At 42.2% G+C, this 9,322-nt stretch overlaps 1 non-coding gene across 1 annotated transcript; it reads right to left on the bottom strand.

Moving 5' to 3' along the window:
- Nucleotides 1-1,659: 1,659 nt before the first annotated feature.
- Trnat-ugu (transfer RNA threonine (anticodon UGU)) lies at nucleotides 1,660-1,734 on the bottom strand. The gene has a single exon. It is a non-coding gene; the product is annotated as a tRNA-Thr (tRNA).
- Between the last annotated feature and the right edge of the window lie 7,588 nt (nucleotides 1,735-9,322).

Genomic DNA, 9,322 nt, shown 5'->3' with positions numbered 1-9,322 from the left:
ACAGCGGTCGCATTTCGCCAACATTATTGTCCACAGGATTGACGAACAGGGCTTTGGTGTGATATATGCTTTAGTCTAGCGACGAAGTCCAGTTCCATTTGGACGGGTTCGTCAATAAGCAAAAATGGCTCATATGGGGGACTGAGAATCCGCATTTCGCGATCGGGCAGTCTCTTCAACCCTCAACCGATGACTTTATACTGTGCAATGTCCCCCCCCCCCCCCCGGACTAACTGGTGCGATATTCCTTGATGGCATAGTGACTACCGAACAGTAGGTGAAGGTTTTCGAAGATGATTTCATCTCCATGATTCAAAGTGACCTTACTACTTCGCGAATAATAATTGACTTGCCCTCGTATATGGGAAGTGAACAGCGTAAGGTCTTGAGGGATTGCTGTGAAAGACACGGAGATGACGTGTACTCGTGTGAGACAACATTATCAGCAGGTGGCAGTTTCATCTGTTCGTCTTTGAGAGTTATGACAAGGCCCATTGGTTGAATCATGCAGTCTCCATAATTTCTGCGACACTCGGAATATAGAGTGGTCCCAGTTTGGACAACATCGGGCGTGACGGTACGGATACTCGTGAGCGAGGTTTTTGTCTGACAGGTCTGACAACTTCAAGACACTTGGTAATAATTATTGAACTATATGAAACAACATCGACATAAATTCTGAACGGTTTGCGTTAGAACGTTAAAACTGCACGGTTGGCCGCGGGGCATGATGGCAATTAGTACACGCATGTAGGGTACGTTTTAGGGACGAAGACCACTTTCATTTGGATGGATTCGTCAATAATGAAAACTGGCTCATTTGGGGCACTGTGATTCCGCATTTCGCGATCGAGAAGTCTCTTCACCCGCAATAGGTGACTGCGTGGTGTGTCAAGGTGCGACAGTCCTTGGTAGCACGGTCACTACCGAACGGTACGTGAAGGTTTTGGAAGACGATTTCATCCCCATTATCCAAAGCGACCCTGGTTTCGACAAGATGCGGTTCATGCGAGACGGAGCCCGACCCCATCGAAGCAGGAGAGGGTTTCATGTCCTGGAGGGGCACTTTGGTAACCGCATTCTCGCTCCGGGGTACCCAGAGGCCACTGGAATGGGTCTCCCTTGTCCGCTACATTCTCCGGATCTGAACACATGCGACTCCTTTTTGTGGGGCTATATTAAAGACAAGGTGTACAGCGGTAACCCCAAAACCATTGCTGAGCTGAAAACGGCCATTCGGGACGTCATCGACAGCATCCATGTCCTGACACTTCAGCGGGTCATGCAGAATTTCGCTAGTCGTCTGCGGCAATGATGGCAGGCATATCAAACCATGTCATAACCTAAATTAGAATATCTGTGGTGGCGTTTACGTATTGAACAAAGTGTATGCACGCCGTGGCTTGTAACTAATTTAAGCTTTTTGATATCGTTCAGTAACTGTCACCATGTAAATGGACATGCGATCTCTAACTGGATTCATGTAGCGTTCTGAAAAAGTTGTATATCACCTCGGATACAGATTTACCTTTATTATCTTATTTAGGTGCACGTTACCTAGGTATTCTGACGACTTCCACTTGTGAAATAATAATTAAATGGACACCCTAGCTGCAAACAGGCGTTGATATACTTCATTGGGGATTTGTTGAAAATGTGTGCCCTGACCGGGACTCGAACCCGGGATCCCCTGCTTACATGGCAGACGCTCTATCCATCTGAGCTACCGAGGGCACAGAGAATAGTGCGCCTGCAGGGACTTACCCCTTGCACTCTCCCCGTAAGACCCACATTCCCAACATGACCACACCACTACATTCGTAGCGCACCTAATAGATGTTTGCCCATCATACTCATTACTCATGGCATATTAATCTACCAAGCCCCGTACGAGTTCGGGCATACCGTATGCGTTCGCACAAGAAGGTCAATGGCCGGGAAGTCATATTTTAATTATATATGACGGTAGTATCTGTTCCCGAAAGAACAGTTACCGTTGATGGTCAAGCAGCTTTGCTAGAAATGAAATGATAATTCAATGAACACCCTAGCTCCCAACAGGTGTTGATATACTTCATTGGGTACATGTTAAAAATGTGTGCCCCTATCGTGACTCGAACCCGCGATCTCGTGCTTCCTTCCAGTCGTATCCAAGTGCAAAAACCAATAAACCTGAAGACAGTTGTCGAGAATCTCAGTACTGACCTGCGTGCACTATCTAAATGAGGCACAGAATACAGGGATAATGTTCAACCCATCCAAAACCCAAGCGGCATTTGTCGGTCATTCTCGACTCATTAGCCAGGAATATCGGACATCGCTACCATCTTTAATCCCAAATGGGAATAATAATAGATGAAACTTTAAATTGACCTAAACACGTAACTGAAATGTGCTAGGAGGCATCAGCATCTCTCCATGAACTACACAAATATAAGAGACTCTTTCTTCTCGATCTGAAAAAGGAGCATGTATGAACATTTAGACTTCCAATTACTGATTACAGTGATATTATCTTGCAAGGTGTTTCTCAGTAATGATCACAGTGCCTGTGGTCGTTATGTCTGTGATATCCGACTGTTTGACCAAATTTCACCATCAATGCACAGCTATCCTTGTTGTGTGCAGACGAGTGCAGAAATTTCCATACCATCTGTCGCAGTGATCCATTTAACAGGCTCAGTTTTGGCATTACTTCTGTTTTCTTAGTATTCTTTTATCTGTTTTGTCAGCCTGTCTCTTTTTCTCGTTTAAATTATTGTAGTCTTATTATTACTGTAAATAGAGCGAGAGCTAGCCCCGCACAGAAGGGATGGTCCCTTTGTAGTACCTCCGCCCTTCCCTTCCATTCCCTCCCCCTATGCTGCAGGCAGAAGGAGAACCCAGCACACGCAACGTAATCCGTAATTAATCCGTCCATTAGGGCTCGACAAGGGGAGGGGGTGAAGGGAGGGGGCGGCGTGGGATGTGCTTCTGTCCCCACTCCACTCCACACTGCACGGCGTGACGTGCTCCTCACGTCCGAAAAGTCAGCTACTGTATCACTCGTGGACAGCGGAGCAGCGGATTAATGCGAGAATACGCAGCACCAACCGTTGCCTCGCTGATTTAATCTCCTGTGTGAGGACCCGCCTCCCCTAAGCTGCCTTCGTCTCAAGCGTATTTTACCTGCGCTTTTCCTTCTCTGACTACCATCATCAGGTTCGACAAAATGCATTACAGGTCTTCAAAATTGCTACACCAAGAAGAAATTCAGATGATAAACGGGTATTCATTCGACAAATATATTATACTAGAACTGACACGTGATTACATTTTCACGCAATTTGTGTGTATAGATCCTGAGAAATCAGTACCCTGAACAACCACCTCTCGCCTTGATACGCCTGGGCATTGAGTCAAACAGAACTTGGATGACGTGTACAGGTACAGCTGCCCATGCAGCTTCAACACGATACCACAGCTCATCAAGAGTAGTGACTGGTGTATTGTGACGAGCCAGTTGCTCGGCCACCATTGACCAGATGTTTTCAGTTGGTGAGAGATCTGGAGAATGTGCTGGCAATGGCAACAGTCGAACATTTTCTATATCCAGAAAGGCCCATATGGGACCTGCAGCATGCGGTCGTGCATTATCCTGCTGAAATGTACGGTTTCGCAAGGATCGAACGAAGGGTAGAGCCACGGGTCGTAACACATCTGAAATGTAACGTCCACTGTTCAAAGTGCCGTCAGTCTGCGAACAAGAGGTGACCGAGTCGTGTGACCAATGGCACCCCATACCATCAGGCCAGGTGATACGCCACTATGGCGATGACGAATACACGCTTCCAATGTGTGTTGACCGCGATGTCGCCAAACACGGATGCGACCATCACGATGCTGTAAACAGAACCTGGATTCATCCGAAAAAATGACGTTTTGCCATTCGTGCACCCAGGTTCGTCGTTGGGTACACCATCGCAGGCGCTCCTGTCTCTGATGCAGCGTCAAGGGTAACCGCAGCCATGGTCTCCGAGCTGATAGTCCATGCTGGTGCAGACGTCGTGGAACTGTTCGTGCAGACGGTTTTTGTCTTGCAAACGTCCGCATCTGTTGACTCAGGGATCGAGATGTGGCTGCACGATCCGTTACAGCCATGCGGATAAGATGTCTATTACCTCGACTGTTAGTGATACGAGGCCATTGGGATCCAGCACGGCGTTCCGTATTACCCTCCTGAACGCACCAATTCCACATTCTGCGAACAGTCATTTCATCTCGACCAACGCGAGCAGCAACGATGAACCGCAATCGCTATAGGCTATAATCCGACCTCCTTACACGAGGCATCACAACAACGTGTGTGAATGCTCTCAGAAGCTAATCATTTGCATATCACAGCATCTTCTTCCTGTCGGTTACATTTCGCGTCTTTAGCACGTTATCTTCGTGCTGTACCAATTTTAATGGCCTGTATTGTGCTTAGCTTATATGCTTCGTGGGCATCCTTCACCGTCCATAAACAGCCTAATCCGTGAATAACGTCATTCTGTTTCATTCGTTCGTTTATTTATTCACCAGACACCAGGGCAGCAAGAAAAAAAAATCAGGGAAGTCTGGTTATGCCTATGACTGGATACTTGCAAAAAGGTTTACTTCAATCGAACAACCAGAAGAAATCCTAACGAAATATCTATATGTCATGGGAAGCTGTGAGGGGCGATGGATAACACAGGTCAACGATGGAGAAACGTTTTCGCTGGGAATACCTGATTCTTAAGTTTTCCAGGGCGGGAAATCCAAACATGATACTTAAAAACTGTATCACCCACCATTTCCTTACATTTTACAGTTAAACGTATTAAATTAAACGATTTTTAAGGAATATAACAGCTTTTATATAGTTAACATAATTTAAAAAGGAGGTGTAATGAATGTAGAGGATGTTGGTAGCACTGCTGAAAAACGTTTTCTGGCAAAAAGAAGGTCGATTCTATTTTTGTGTTAACAGATGGTGTTTTGTTTACTGTCAATCTCACCTCACTTTCGCGTTTCCTGAACATGTGCTCAGTACAATGTCTAATCGTGGTTGTAAAAACTCTGCTGACAGTTTTTGTTATATTTGTGGTGAATTTGTGATTAAAATACACCAAAGAAACATTACAGACTTTGTGAAAAAGGGTTGTCTATCATACTTTGGATTTAGACTTGGTGATCAAGATAAATCTTGGGAGCCGCATACGGTATGTTATGTGTGTGTTTAAGATCTGAAAAAATAGTCCAGAAAAGAGAAAAAAAAAGCCTTTAGATTTGCTGTTCCTATGATATGGAGGGAGCCAAGAAATCATTCCGATGATTCCTACTTTTGCAGTGTTGGTATTACTGGTCATAATTCGAAAAACAAGAAGCTAATAAGCTACCCTAACCTTCCGATCCCCATCCGACGAGTAGGGCATGGTGTAGATTTGCCGGTTCCTCAACCAACAGATGCTTTAAATTCTATTCCAACTGAACTATTTTATGATATACGGTCTGATTTAGATGAACCAGTTGATGCTGAACAAGCGACTGATCATAGAAAAAGCTACACGAGCTGACAAGTGAAACCTCTATCAACATATATCACTGTTTTAAGTAGTTTACTGTAAATACAAACCACGATTATGTTGTAACAAAGCGTTTCATTAATTTCCCCTTTTACGGTGTAGCTTAGCATATCTTATACTATATATTAAAAAGCATATTGCTCGAGAAGTACGGATGATAGAAAAAAACTAAGGCTAGATTTGGATTCAGATCATAAAAATCTATGAAGATCAGCTATCAGAGTAAAAAAGTTTTTCAAAAACCATTTTTCATTCGCCTGTGTAATTAACGTAACTTTTTTTAAAAAAGACTGTTGCTTTTATTCAGGATTCCACTAACCACATGATTCAAGCCCGTTAAGCCTACTTTCAGATATACTGTTCTTAAGTTAAGTCTTCAGACTTCTCAGGCTGAACGAAGTTCACTCTACGATTGCGTCAGAAACGGGAAGAACTGCGAGTAATTTCAGAAGGGTATAAATGTTGGCGAAGGAAGTCTTGTCGCATTTTTCAAGTGAACACACAGCTGTTTTTTTACAGATTTGGGGGATGTCCCTGACTCCACTTTTCTTTCCACAACATAAACTCACTTTGCATAATTTCTTCTTCGTAGAAATTAGAAACAACGTCACAACGAACCGAAATCTGTTGTGATACATAACTGTGGAAGGATGTTTTGTAAGGATGCAACTGTTTCCTAATGAGATTCAAAGCGATTTTTAATCGATTTACAAAAACCGTCCAGGTATGGCACATAAACAGGTCGTCGATAGTATTCTTCTTCTGTGGCGTAAGGGACGTTGCTACGTGCATATTGAAGGCGACAAATTCTTGGAATCTCTTCCTTAATGTCAAGTTAGGCTGCGGATGTCTTCGCTCCATTATACAAGGCTTTAAATGAGCCATCTGCATTTTCCTTCTCCTGTGACAGTAGGTGTAAAATACTTGTAACATCAGTCAAGGCCTGCAGAAGACGAATAATTTTGTTTTGGAACAACTCAGATAAGTTAGGCTCCAAATTGTCTTTAAATAAAAGTACTGCGTGTGTCTTTCTACCCATCCGGTTTCGCACAGTGAAATAAGTTTATTTTTCTTTTGTTCTGGACAACATTCAGAAATCATTGATTTCAGTGTTTCCGTTCTTTTAGCTGACAAGTGAAAGAATCCACAGACTTATAGAAGGTATTTTGCTCGCATCTGACAAACACGAATTTAGTGTTTGAAGAAGACAGGGCCAATGGTAGCTTTTCTCTGATAGGTCAAGCCGTAATTCTGACAAGTTCTTCAATGCTGTGTTAGCCAAATCTGCTCAAATGACGTCGTAAATGGGGACGAATGCCAGAAAATTTTCCCTGAGTTTGAAAGTTTGCTCCTCTAAGTACACTGAGAGAAAATTCTCCCATTTGTCAGACGTCAGTGGTTTCATCTGCTAAAACGGAATAAAAAAACAAACTTTCTGACGTGTTCTACCATTTTTAATTGTATTAAGTGACCAGATGTGTTAACAAGTTAGTTTTGTATAAAGAACTTGCATACATCAAGACGTGAAATCAGTGAAACCTTAAAAAAGAACAGAAGGAGGTCTTCACAATAAAAGAGACAGATAGCAGCTCTTATGGCCCCTTCACACGCGCTATTTTGTAGGCCCACAGACGGACGTATCACTTGCATGTCAGCCTACACACCTCTCGACCGACAGCAAGCAGTGATTTCACAGCCGCCTTGTTTTCGTGATTTGCTTAAGTTCACTGCGTTTATGAAATACGAGATGGCGCTTAGTTTTATACAGAAACAAAAACAGTGATTTCCCTTCGCTGTTTCAGAGGTAACAAAGCAAAAAAAAAAAAAAAAAAAAAGCCGGAAGAAAGCCGTGGGCGAAGAAGTGGCCAGTTCACGGAAAGAAATTCATCCACGTCCTCTTACTTAAGCAGCTAGGATCCGATAATTTTCATAATTATCTAAGAATGAATAAATCACGGATTACGGAGCCGTTAAACATGATGAAACCATTCTAAACGAAAAAGAATATAGTCAAAAAATGGTTCAGATTGCTGTGAGCACTATGAGACTTAACTGCTGAGGTCATCAGTCCCCTAGAACTTAGAACTACTTAACCCTTTGTTTCCTGACATAAGAAAAAAAAATTACTTTTTAACATTTTCTTTGTTTTCTTTGCAGAATTTTTGCTGTTGTGGCCTCAAATGACGCTAGAATTTTTTGTAAAATTTTAATTTATTTTTCACAACTTTTTTCTCTCCTTGTTCTCAGAAGTTCCGTCAGACTCCATGGACAGAATCACAACATGCGCAGAAAAATGCTCCAATTTTTATAACTTGTACCTTATTCCACATAAATATTAATTATTTTTACATTAGAAACTTAATTAACAGAAATATGATACTTCTGATTTTTTTTTAAATTTCGCATAAATTTATTCTAGAGCAGCTTCACAATACATAGTAACTTAGCTATACATTTTTGACAGTATACACATATCACATATTTAGTGATACCTCATGAAATTGTGGGAAACAGTTCTTTTTCATATTGCAGTACAAATACACTTTACATGTACTACATTGTGAATGTGGTCTCGACTGAATTTTATTTTTCGCACACATTTCGCATCGTCCTCTTTTACAACTGAACACTACAGAATGGTGTCCTCGGTTGCCAAGACGTACATCCTTCGGAACAGAAAAGTTATCCTTCCTTCTCTTTGGGAGAGTTATTTCATCTTTACCAGAGTTTCTCTTTTTGAGATTTGGCACTTGCTGTTCATTCATCACGCCTGAATTCCAGCAGTGGCAGTGCCCCATGTAGATCACTGAAAATGACGTAAGCATTGACAAAAGAAATTTCAATTGCTCCCCAAAAGAGACGGTGCCACCATTTCTTTGATCGCTTGTCAAGACCATAAGTTGAACGTAATGTGTCTGCATGATCCATACCACCCATGTTTTTATTGTAATCGCATACAATAACTGGACATGGTATAGTCATACTAGTTCCATCTTTCTGTTTTCTTGTCACTACGCTCTGTTCACTGCCATGGAAGTTTGACGCAAAATACACTACTTTATTTTCCTTCCGTTGAAATACTGTTAGGTCTAAAGATGACTCTCTGTGATTTGATTTAGACATTTTCCTTTAGGTAAATTCCCTGGCAAACCTTTCCTATTTGTTCTAATTGTTCCACAGGCAAATGTACTTACGGATTTCTGTGTGAGACAGAACAACTAATGAGAGGTAACGCATTGTTGCTACAATAAAGTGTTCGCACAACCTGCCGGTACTAATAAGTCCGCCTTATATTTTCCACTTTATCTCATTCACTTGTAACGTAATGCTTCAAACTATTATAAAAAACCAAAGAAGGTAAGTACGTACAATGGAAAACTCAACGGAAGTTTCAATAAATTGCGCACAAATTCACGCAACACCATGGAAACAAGTACATCCAATCTTCTGTTTCCACAGCAGCGCGCGAAAAACAATTTCAAGCTCTGACCGCCAGAGAGGTCTATGTATTGCACAATAACATCTATGAAACAGTAGAGCAGAGTTACTGTTACGTACAGAGAGGCTCTCAGATCACGAAACTGCACCACGAGAAAATAATGAGAGTCAAAACTTACTGGTACTTTTAAGTACCGTCCGGCAACAAAGGGTTAAACCTAACTAACCTAAGGACATCACACACACCCATGCCCGAGGTAGGATTCGAACCTGCGACCGTTGCGGTCGCGCGATTC

The sequence above is a fragment of the Schistocerca cancellata genome, chromosome 12 (genome assembly GCF_023864275.1).
Source record: "Schistocerca cancellata isolate TAMUIC-IGC-003103 chromosome 12, iqSchCanc2.1, whole genome shotgun sequence".
Classification (NCBI taxonomy): Eukaryota; Metazoa; Arthropoda; class Insecta; order Orthoptera; family Acrididae; genus Schistocerca; species Schistocerca cancellata.
The sequence above is the reverse complement of the archived record's forward strand: the minus strand, read 5'-3'. Positions and strand labels throughout refer to the sequence as shown.